At 40.4% G+C, this 12761-nt stretch overlaps 1 pseudogene; it reads right to left on the bottom strand.

Annotated features, from left to right (window-relative positions):
• The window catches only part of LOC127628533 (pre-mRNA-processing factor 6-like), a 53557-nt pseudogene that overhangs the window by 7193 nt on the left and 33603 nt on the right, over positions 1-12761 (bottom strand).

Below are 12761 nucleotides of genomic sequence, written 5' to 3'. Positions count from 1 at the left end.
TTGATCAGTTCATATATGTTTACCTGGATGACATATTGATTTTTCTTCTTCTCTCCAGGAACATGTGCAGCGCGTCCGGCTAGTGCTTCAGAGATTGCTAGAGAATGGGCTTTTTGTCAAAGCGGAGAAATAAGCTTTTCATGCACAGTCTGTTCCTTTCTTAGGGTACATCGTGTCGGTTGAGGGAATGCGCATGGATCCTGAGAAGATCAAGGCTGTGGTAGATTGGCCAAGTCCAGAGTCTCGTAAGGCCCTACTGAGATTCCTGGGGTTAGCCAATTTCTACCGGCGTTTCATTCGCAATTTCAGTCAACTAGCCACACCTCTGACCGCCCTGACCTCCCCAGAACAGCGTTCAGGTGGTCAGAGCGCAGCTGAGGCTGCGTTTGCCAAACTGAAAGGTTGCTTTGTTTCAGCCCCATCCTGATAACCCCTGATCCATCACGTCAGTTACGTGGTGGAGGTCGATGCATCAGAGGTGGGGGTAGGCGCAGTGCTATCCCAGCGTTCTCCTTCAGGCGACAAGATACACCCTTGCGCGTTTTTTCTCATCGCTTGTCCTCGGCGAGCGTAATTATGACATTGGTAACAGAGAGTTGTTGGCAGTCAAGTTAGCTTTGGAGGAATAGAGCCACTGGTTGGAGGGTTCGGGGTACCTTTTATCGTCTGGACCGATCACAAGAATTTGGAATATATTCAGCACAGCTAAAAGATTAAACTCCAGGCAGGCTCGGTGGGCTCTTTTTTTGGTCGTTTTGATTTTACTCTCTCGTACCGCCGGGTTCCAAGAACATCAAACCCGATTCTTTATCACGTATTTTTGATCACTCCGAGCGCCCGTCTACTCCGAGTGCATTTTACCAGAGACTCTATTCATCTCTACACTCACATGGGAGATCGAATCGAAGGTCAAGACGGCCTTAGAAGAGTGCGCCCGGCTCGGTGCCCACCGAACCGTTTGTTTGTGCGGAGGGTTACGGTCCAGCGTTATTCAGTGGGGACATTGTTCTAATGTGGCTTGTCATCCAGGAGTTAATCGAACTAAGTTTTTAGTCAAGCAACGATTCTGGTGGCCTTTGATGGTTAAGTGGCGTTCACAGTTTTGTTTTGGCTTGCTCAGTCTGCGCCACTGGTAAGAGTTCCAATCGACCCCCAGGCGGGTTACTTCAACCGCTGCGGTGCCATCGAGACCCTGGTCCCATATCGCTCTAGATTTTATCACCGCCCTCCCACCCTCACAGGGACACACGGTAGTTTTAACCGTGGTGGACCCGGTTCTCGAGCGGCCCACTTCATTCCCTTGCCCAAATTACCCTCTGCCAAGGAGACAGCGGTGATTGTCATTGACCCGTCTTTCGGCTACATGGCCTCCCGACAGATGTGGTCTCTGACAGAGGACCCCAATTTGTGTCCAAATTTTGGCGAGAATTTTGTAAATTACTGGGGCGACTGTTAGTCTGTCCTCAGGGTTTCATCCCCAGAGCAATGGTCAATCTGAGCGAGCCAACCAGGATCTGGAGAGAGCGTTACGATGTTTGGTATCCAAGAATCCTTCCTCATGGAGTCAGCAACTGTCTTTTGTTGAGTACGCCCACAACACGTTACCAGTATCATCCACGGGCCTATCTCCGTTTGAGTGTAGTGTAGGTTACCAGCCACCTATTTTTCCTAGTCTGGAATCCGAGTCGCGGTCCCCTCGCTCACGCCTTAGATCCAGAGGTGTCACCGCACTTGGACTAGGGCCGGGAGACTCTACTCCAAGTGGGGTCACGCACCAAGGCCAAAGCTGATCGCCACCGGTCTAGGCCTCCCGTTATCGTCGTTGGTCAAAAGTGTGGCTTTCTACTAAGAACATTCCTCTACGTTCAGTATCTAATAAACTTGCACCTAAATTTATTGGCCCGTTAAGCTGTCACCAAGATCGTTAGTCCGGTGGCAGTCGCCTCAACCTTCCTCCAGCGTACAGGAGAATTCACCCGTATTTCATGTATCCAAAATAAAACCCGTCTTTTATTCCGCATTAACCCGCCGGTTCGGTTCCCCCGCCGCGACTTCGTAGGCGGGAACCTACTATTCGGTCAACCGTATTCTGGACTCAAGGCGGAGGGGCGCGGATTTCAGTACCTGGTGGACTGGGAAGGTTACGGTCCGGAGGAGAGAGGTTGGGTACCGGCCAGAGACATTCTGGATCACTCCCTTATCGATGACTACAATCGGCAGGTAAGGGAGCCTGGGAGCGCTCAGGAGGCGTTCCTAGGGGAGGAGTACTGTCACGGTATTTAATCCTATGTCTCTTCCTTGTCTCGTGCCTTGTTCTTAGTGTGTGTTGTGTGGGTGCGTGAATGTGTGGGCGTGTTGTTTGTACCATGATTAGCGCTCTGCGCAATCACTCCTCTCACCAGCTGTTACTCATTCCCATTCCTTTAAATTCTCACCACTCTCTCATCTCCTTGTCAGATCGTTGTTTGTGATGTCGGTGTTGTTAAGCTCTTCAGAGTTCCAGTCCAGTTCTCTCGTTGTCCCTGTTTAGGTGTCCTGTTTGCTGTTACCGGATTACGCCGTGTCTGTTCAACACTTCTCTTCACTCTTCTCACCACGATCATCTGACCATTGGAGACTCTACGCCACTAGACCATCACCCGGACTTTTCCCTATCTTCTCAATTTGACTGTCAATAAACTAATTGTCAACTTGCAACTTGCTTCCTAGCTTCATTACGTCACAATGGTACCCCTCAGGGCAGCATCATTAGTCCAATTCTCTTTTCCATTATGATAAATGATGTATTTTCTCAAGTCCAAGGAGACATTGGGCGATCATTGTTTGCTGATGATGGAGCATTGTGGAAAAGGGGAAGGAATATAAATCATATTACAGGAAAAATACAAGAGGCAACTGAGGTGGTTGAAAAATTGTCATTTGCATGGGGATTCAGGTTTTCAGTAGAGAAAACCAAAACATTAATGTTCACTAGGAAAAAAGGCATTGATACACAGATAAAGATGTATGGACAAAATATTGAACAAGTTAAAGTTTTTAAGTTTCTGGGTGTGTGGTTTGAAGCAAAATTAACAATTGAACATATTCATAAGATAGTCACTAAATGCAAAACGATATTAAATGTGATGAGATGTCCAAGAGGATCAGTAGATCTGCAATTAAAAATATTTATATTGCACTAATTAGATCAGTGTTAGACTATGGAAGTATTGCTTATGAATCAGCAGCGAAAATGTTATTAAAGAAGCTGGATGTGATACAAGTACAAGCTTTGAGACTTTGTTGTGGTGCTTTTAAAAGGACTCCTGTATCTGCTCTTCAGGTTGAAGTGGGTGAAATGCCACTACAAATCAGACGCAAGCAGTTAATAATGAACTATTGGGTAAATCTACAAGGTCATTCAGAAGACCATCATCCAACAGTAAAGGTACTCCTTCCGTGCTGGGAAAAGGAAAGGTGTAAACAGAAGTGCTTTGCATGGAATAGTGATGAAGAAGCTAGAGAAATTACTTTAAGTCAGAAAAGATACATTCCTACAGTATCACTGTCAATAAATTCACCTTGGATGTTTCCTGCAGTATTCATGGATTTTTATATTTATATTATTTTAGAGTTAATGAAAGTGTATAAAGACTCTATATTGTAGATGTTGTTGAAGATAGGCTACAAACTGTATATCAAGCATTTGTCCAAGTGTACGGATGGATCGAAAGATCCTAATACTGGGAGAACAGGTTTTGCTTTTAGTTTTCCATCCTTAAATTCTGTTAATAGGAGAACATCAGATCATTTGTCAGTATACACAGTAGAGATGATGGCAATTGCAACAGCATTACAGTGGATAGAGGAAACACAAATCAAAAAGGTTGTTCTTTGTACAGATTCTTGTTCGGCATTAAAGTCACTGCAATCATTCACATCTCACAGTTGACAGGATAGATCGAGTCAACAAGATATATGAAAATCTGTATAGGTTAAAGAATATGAACATCATGACAATATTTATGTGGAGACCAGCTCATAGGGGGATTAAGGGCAATTAAGTGGTTGATGGGTTAGCAAAACAGGCTTTGGAAAATGAGGAGATCATCCATATCTCACTTAGTAAATATGAAGCAAAAGCAATATTTAAAGCATATACTTCTAAGGATTGGCAACAAAAATGGGATACAGGAAACACAAGACGTCACCTTTATGAAATACAAAGAGAAGTAGGAGTATTGAGGATAGCTAAAAGAAGCACCAAAGAGGAAAATATTTTAACAAGATTAAGAGTTGGGCATACCATGCTGAATAAAACTTTAAAATTAATAAATAAACATCCAACAGGATTGTGTGAGCACTGTGGAATATAGGAGTCAGTAGAATATGTTATTTGTGTTTGCCAAAAGTATTCTAATGAACGAGAAACAATGAAAAGGGAACTTAGAAAGGTGGGAGTGGAAGAAATAAAGCTTAAAAATATACTTATTCATGGATTAGAGTGTATTTCATTATCTCAAGAAAACAGAGTTAATAAAGATAATGTCTTTTTTTTCCTCACAAAATGGGTAAACTCTGGTCCACACTCCAACACAGTAGGTGGCGATAATGCACCTTAATGTTGGTGTCACGTGCCATAAAACCAAAGAAGAAGAGACCTTTCTACTGACTCTGAAAAACACCAAAAGAAAGATGCCCAGGGTCTCTGCTCATCTGCGAGAACGTGCCTTAGGCATGCTGCATTGAGGCATGAGGACTGCAGATGTGGCCAGGCCAATAAATTGCAATATCTGTACCGTGAGGCACTACAGGGAGACAGGAAGAACAGCTGATCATCCTCACAGTAGCAGACCATGTGTAACAACACCTACACACGATCGGTACATCCGAATATCACACCTGCGGCACAGGTACTGGATGGCAACAACAACTGCCTGAGTTACATCAGGTACACACAATCCCTCCATCAGTGCTCAGACTGTCCGCAATAGGCTGAGAGAGGCTGGACTGAGGGCTTGTTGGCCTGTTGTAAGGCAGGTCCTTGCCAGACATCACCGGCAACAACGTTGCCTATGGGCACAAACCCACCTTCGCTGGACCAGACAGGACTGGGATAAAGTTCTCTTCACTGACGAGTCGTGGTTTTGTCTTACCAGGGGTGATGGTCAGACTCCCTTTTATCGTCGAAGGAATAAGCATTACACCGAGGCCTGTACTGTGGAGTGGGATCGATTCGGAGGTGGAGGGTCCATCATGGTCTTGGCTGGTGTGTCACAGCATCATCGGACTGAGCTTGTTGTCATTGCAGGCAATCTCAATGCTGTGTGTTACAGGGAAGACATCCTCCTCCCTCATGTGGTACCCTTCCTGCAGGCTCATCCTGACATGACCCTCCAGCATGACAATGCCACCAGCCATACTGCTCGTTCTGTGTATTATTTCCTGCAAGACATTGATGTCAGTGTTCAGCCATGGCCACCGAAGAGCCCGGATCTCATTCCCATTGAGCATCTCTGAGACCTGTTGGATCGGAGGGTGAGGGCTAGGGCCATTCCCCCAGAAATGTCGGGGAACTTGCAAGTGCCTTGGTGGAAGAATGGGGTAACATCTCACAACAAGAACTGACAAATCTGGTGCAGTCGATGAGGAGGAGATGCACTGCAGTACATAAAGCAGCTGGTGGCCACACCAGATACTGACTGTTACTTTTGATTTTGACCCCCTTTGTTCAGGGACACATTATTCTATTTTTGTTAGTCACATGTCTGTGAAATTTGTTCAGTTTATGTCTTGGTTGTTGAAAATGTTTATGTTCATACAAATATTTACACATGTTATATTTGCTGAAAATAAAAGCAACTGAAAGTGAGAGAATGTTCTTTTTGCTGAGTTTATATACATAAGCATATACACACACATACATACACACACATGTTAAAAACTTTAACTATACATTAGAGTGTACCTACAGCATCACATTAAACAAGGCTTCATCCAGTCCCATCGGTGTTCAGGTTTGAAGTGTGTAGATCCAATATATCTCACATCTCTGTAAAATCAATTCAATGTTGCGACAGGATAAATGAGATATTTTCGCCTGATCAAACAGTTATGTTCACTAATTCTTTGTTTTAACTAATGTGATGTTTTTCCCAATTCCAAGACCACAAGGACAATGAATCAAATACACAACATGGGTAGAGGAACAGGTGATAACAGAGTTTATTTAATACCTTTTACCAGTTTGTGGATAACAAAAAAAAAAAGGATGATTTAGAAGTATAATTGCACTGTGCAGAATTACCACATCGATAGTTCCCATTTGGGACCAGACTAACAGTCTCTGAGATGGTGTGGAAACCTTACTGTGGAATTGGCATGGACTAAACGATCTTTTACATTTTTAGCCCGTTTAAACATGATTAGAGGAGGGTGCTGGAATACTTCTAAGTAATAATAAATCTTCTAAGATAAGACGTAGATGAATATGTTGTAGTAAAAGTAAATTAAAATTCTTTTGCTTTCTTTTGATTTGTTTTCAGTAAATCTGAGCGTGTTTTATGAAGAGCTGTCTTAAATGCTTCTTCAATCCAATGAGGTGGGTAACCCCATAGAAGAAATGTATTTTTCATTATCTGGGTCTTATCAATAAAATATCCTCCTCAATCTATAAAACTTAATTTTTTAGAGGAGTATGGTGAAAAGAGGCAAGCGAAAAGAGTATTTTTGGTCAGTGTATTTTGTATATAAGGTAGTAATGAGACTTTTCATGAACTTTGTTAAGATCCCCACAAAAATACAAAATACATCAATGTTTCTATACCATTTTAAGATGTATGAAAGGAAAGGATTAACATTGCTGTTAAACATAACAATGCAAAATTTTTTTTTACAAAATAAAGCAATTCCCCGAATGTAATAAGAAAGATTCCTGAGAAATGCAATCTTGTAGTACCACCTGTTTACACCAGAGGGCATTAAGTGAAACTTCAGCTGTATGGCAATGCACAGTTTATACAGTGAAGAAAACAACCATTCAGCAGACAACACAATACAAACATGTGTTACGTTCTTGCATTCAAAACACTTGATGGAGTGCCAATCCGAACTAGGGGACCTCAAGCTGTGTTCAAAGTATTAAACTATATTTAACTCAAGTCATTCAAACACAGTATTAGTATGTGTTCCTAATAATCCTTTAGGTGAGTGTATATAATATTTTTAATATTTAAAGATAAACATGTATAATTTTTTCATCATTATATTTTTAATTATTGTTATATGAGGGGCTTTCTCAGCAAATATTTTTATATGTGATTCATTAATTGGGACACCATGTAATTCAATTCGATTAAAAATGGTAATTGATTGACAGCCCTAATACATGTGTGTGTGTGTGTGTATGTGTGTATATATATATATATATATATATATATATATATATATATATATATATATATATATATATATATATATTTATATTTGATATAGAAATTAAAGAAAAGGATCTGTATGTAATGTTGTGTGTTATCTTACAGGTGTAATTTATTATATGTATATGGGCTTCTTTATATGTATTTGTTTCACTTTTCTGTATTTATAGGTGTTTTCTAGATGTTCTCTATTTTATTGATTGTCATTAGTTGTGTTGTCATGGTTATCAGATGTGTTGATTGGTCATGACATATTTTAAATTTGGTGCTGCTGCATTCTGTTTGTAAATGCCTGAGGAAGGTCGAGTGACTGAAACGTTGCTGAATAAATTTTGATTCTCTTTGCAAGCCACAAGAGTGCGTCATTTTTTCCATTTCATTTACATCAGAGTATTAAAATAAAGGTACATCTTAAAAACATTTCTATATCGATAATTACGCGTTGTATCGATTAACATAGATATTTACACCCCTAATATACAGGTGAAACTCGAAAAATTAGAATATCGTGCAAAAGTTCATTAATTTCAGTAATTCAACTTAAAAGGTGAAACTAATATATTATATAGACTCATTACAAGCAAAGTAAGATATTTCAAGCCTTTATTTGATATAATTTTTATGATTATGGCTTACAGCTTATGAAAACCCCAAATTCAGAATCTCAGAAAATTAGAATATTGTGAAAAGGTTCAGTATTGTAGGCTCAAAGTGTCACACTCTAATCAGCTAAACACCTGCAAAGGGTTCCTGAGCCTTTAAATGGTCTCTCAGTCTGGTTCAGTTGAATTCACAATCATGGGGAAGACTGCTGACCTGACAGTTGTGCAGAAAACCATCATTGACACCCTCCACAAGGAGGGAAAGCCTCAAAAGGTAATTGCAAAAGAAGTTGGATGTTCTCAAAGTGCTGTATCAAAGCAAATTAATAGAAAGTTAAGTGGAAGGGAAAAGTGTGGAAGAAAAAGGTGCACAAGCAGCAGGGATGACCGTAGCCTGGAGAGGATTGTCAGGAAAAGGCCATTCAAATGTGTGGGGAGCTTCACAAGGAGTGGACTGAGGCTGGAGTTACTGCATCAAGAGCCACCACACACAGGCGGGTCCTGGACATGGGCTTCAAATGTCAAACGTCTTACCTGGGCTAAAGAAAAAAAGAACTGGTCTGTTGCTCAGTGGTCCAAAGTCCTCTTTTCTGATGAGAGCAAATTTTGCATCTCATTTGGAAACCAAGGTCCCAGAGTCTGGAGGAAGAATGGAGAGGCACACAATCCAAGATGCTTGAAGTCCAGTGTGAAGTTTCCACAGTCTGTGTTGGTTTGGGGAGCCATGTCATCGGCTGGTGTTGGTCCACTGTGCTTTATTAAGTCCAGAGTCAACGCAGCCGTCTACCGGGACATTTTAGAGCACTTCATGCTTCCTTCAGCAGACAAGCTTTATGGAGATGCTGACTTCATTTTCCAGCAGGACTTGGCACCTGCCCACACTGCCAAAAGTACCAAAACCTGGTTCAATGACCATGGTATTACTGTGCTTGATTGGCCAGCAAACTCGCCTGACCTGAACCCCATAGAGAATCTATGGGGCATTATAAGAGAAAGATGAGAGACATGAGACCAAACAATGCAGAAGAGCTGAAGGCCGCTATTGAAGCATCTTGGTCTTCCATAACACCTCAGCAGTGCCACAGGCTGATAGCATCCATGCCACGCCGCATTGAGGCAGTAATTAATGCAAAAGGGGCCCAAACCAAGTACTGAGTACATATGCATGATTATACTTTTCAGAGGGCTGACATTTCTGTATTTAAAATCCTTTTTTTTTATTGATTTCATGTAATATTCTAATTTTCTGAGATTCTGAATTTGGGGTTTTCATAAGCTGTAAGCCATAATCATAAAAATTATATCAAATAAAGGCTTGAAATATCTTACTTTGCTTGTAATGAGTCTATATAATATATTAGTTTCACCTTTTAAGTTGAATTACTGAAATTAATGAACTTTTGCACGATATTCTAATTTTTCGAGTTTCACCTGTACATGTCCACTTTTGAGTTTTGAGGCCATCTGTATGATATACATGGTCATTTTTGAGAGTTCAGGCCATCTATGTGATCTTTATGGCCATCTTTTGAAGACAAACTTGGAAGCACAAATGGAAATTTGGAACCCCATGAAACCAAAATATATATATATTTTTTTTGTGGCCAAGTTTTGAAGACATTTATATCTTTATGGCCATCTTTTGAGGTTTCAGGCTATCTACACTCACTGGCCATTTATTAGGTACACCTGTATATCTACTTATTCATGCAATTATCTTATCAGCCAATCATATGGTAGCAGTGCAATGTATAAAATGATGCAGGTATGGGCCAGGAGCTTCAGTTAATGTTCACATCAACCATCAGATTGGGGAATCTCAGTGATTTAGACTGTAGCATGACTGTTGGTGCCAGAAGGACTGGTTTGAGTATTTCTGTAACAATTGTCCATTTGGAAGACCAATTTGCATTCTGTTTAACTTCCTGGCTGATGTCTTGAGATGTTGCTTCAATATATCAATATATATACCGGTTTCCTTAAGCACCTTTACAAGGTCCTTTGCTGTCGTTCTGTGACTGAATCATATCTAGGAGACCAAAAGAGTCTCCTTCCTGAGTGGTATGATGACTGCGTGGTCCCATGGCATTTACAGTTGTATACTATTGTTTGTACAAATGAACGTGGTACCTTCAGGTGTTGGTTTTTTTTATGAGGTCTTGGCTGATTTGTTCAGATTTTCCAATGATGTCAAGCAAAGAGGCACTGGGTTTGAAGGTAGGTCTTAAAATACATCCACAGGTACACATCCAATTGACTCCAATTAGCCTATCAGAAACTAAATGAATAAAGTGGTGTGGGATATTTTTTATAAAGAAGCCCGAAATACACATGGGACTGCTATTTTGAAATATCTGCACTCCCAGTTGTGAATACTCTGACCGATGAGTCGCTAAGAAAGTGACTCTGATTCAAACTGCTAACTAGAGCTCCTGAGTTTGGGTGATTCATGAAAAAGACCCAGTTCAAAAGAGTAATTTGTTCATGACCCTATCGTGCTGGGTTTGTTGTTGCGTGCAGTGCTCGAGCTCGTCATCACAACAGAATGGGTGAAAAGGGCCTTGAGACATACTGGCACACGTTCTAAAGATGTATTCAGTAACTCACAAGATGATATTTGACAACCGCATATGAACGCATACAACCCGACTGTCGCCAATGGCGACTAGATTATTATTATTTTCCCAATCAATTATTTTTGGTTGCATTTGCAACCATTTTATCTACATGATCTATATGGCCATCTTTTGATGCCATCTATATGATCTCTGTGGTCATCTTTTGAGATTGGAGTCAATCTACATGTTCTATATGGCCCCACTTATGATCTATTTGGCCATCTTTTGAGTTTTGAGGCCATCTATATGGCCATCTTTTGAGGCAATGTACATGATCTATATGGCCATCTTTTGAGGCCATCTACATGGCCATCTTTTGAGGCAATGTACATGATCTATATGGCCATCTTTTGAGGCAATGTACATGATCTATATGGCCATCTTTTGAGGCCATCTACATGATCTATATGGCCATCTCCATGATTTATATGGCCATCCTTAAGGCTTAAGATTTGGCCATCTTTTGAGTTGAGGCCATCAATATGATCTATATGGCCATCTTTTAAGTTTGGAGGCCATCTACATGATCAGTATGGCCATCTTTTGAGTTTTGAGGCCATCAATATGATATATGTAGTCATCTTTTAAGTTTGGAGGCCACCTATATGGCCATATTTAAGCTGAGACCATCTATATGGCCATTTGTTAAGTTTTGAGGCCATCTATATGCTAATATACTCTTAAAAGTCGACGAAACAAACTTTTAGGTTTTTTTTAATAAATTATGAAAACGGAGCAAAATATTTATGACTCAAACAATAAAATGCTCTAGAATAACATATGTCCCTCCCCCTAAAACCACCTGCTTCTAACTGGCAACAGCAAGTAGCAAATTAGAGTTCATGTCTTTTACATAAACTAAATGCTACTGGCTATTTTAAAATAAGGGACTAGCCCTTTGATATGTCCTGTCCCAACTTTGTTTCAATAAGAAATCTGTACATACAGGAGTGCAACCTGCAGTTGTCAAGACATTTCCTAAGGTCTTGTTCTAAAACTTGTGCACAAACTAATTAAACAACATAGCTTGTTTTCTCCACATCAGAACTGCCCGATTTTAAAATAAATTAAGATAAATTGCTCCACCCACAGGCTACATGTTTACCTGTGTCCCATTCTGTACCTCAAACATGTAGAAGAAGTCTGTCTCAATCTTTACAATTCATAGGAATCACTCTTTCACCTTTGTTAACTTTTTCTCGCTAAAGAACAATCTAGAGAGTAGATGAACATGGACATGGTATAAGAGCAACTTAAAAAAATAAAAAATATGGCAGCAGGCAAGATCAGACTGTTCTTGCCAAAAAAATGTGGGAAGTGGGAGGGTTGCACTGTCAGCCGGAATTAAGCTTTGGGGAGTTTAGGCAAGAGTCTGGTAAGGAGTCTTAGTTGACCACTGCCAGAAGTACATGAGGATAATGTTCACAAAGGGTTAACGCTCTTGGTCTTGCCCTGGGGTCTGGCCTTCAAGAACACCGCTTCAGCCCAAAGGATACCTGATAACAGAAAAGGTGATTGCAAGTGTGTTGAATTGTAAAAATGTGTAGAGGCTCTAGATGTATCTGTTGGAGGTGTTGATGAAAGCTTTGGCTTACAGAATAAGGACACTCCTGAAGGGCTTTAGCCATCAGTGTGATGGCTATATTTTTCAAGGCTGCTGTGTATTGAAGTCAAACAGAATCTAGCCTGGAGAATATAGTCGATACCAACAGCAGGGAAATTTGACAATTCTTGATACAAATTTTTATACAAAAATTGACATTAACCACCAACTCTGAATATATATTAAATTAAAACGGTAGCATGTAATAAAAACTTTGTTAATTTCTCATTGTCCAGTTGTCAGTTATATAGCACGAGGGCGCAAATTTACGAATCCTACTATGGTGAAGGCTTAGCTCATAATATTAATTAAATGATGTCACGTTCAGCCTGTAAGCCTTTGCAGAATGGCACACGCAGGCAATTGTTAGACAGCTGGCAAATTAATGAATCCTACAATGGGGAAGTCTGGGTCTTCAATAATAATTAGGTTATGTGACTGAATGCTCTCAAAATATTATAAAGAATCGTCACCATGACCCAATTATAGGGCTGGGATAAACGACTATTTTTTAAACGATTAA

The sequence above is a fragment of the Xyrauchen texanus genome, chromosome 35, assembly GCF_025860055.1.
Source record: "Xyrauchen texanus isolate HMW12.3.18 chromosome 35, RBS_HiC_50CHRs, whole genome shotgun sequence".
Taxonomy (NCBI): Eukaryota; Metazoa; Chordata; class Actinopteri; order Cypriniformes; family Catostomidae; genus Xyrauchen; species Xyrauchen texanus.
The sequence above is the reverse complement of the archived record's forward strand: the minus strand, read 5'-3'. Positions and strand labels throughout refer to the sequence as shown.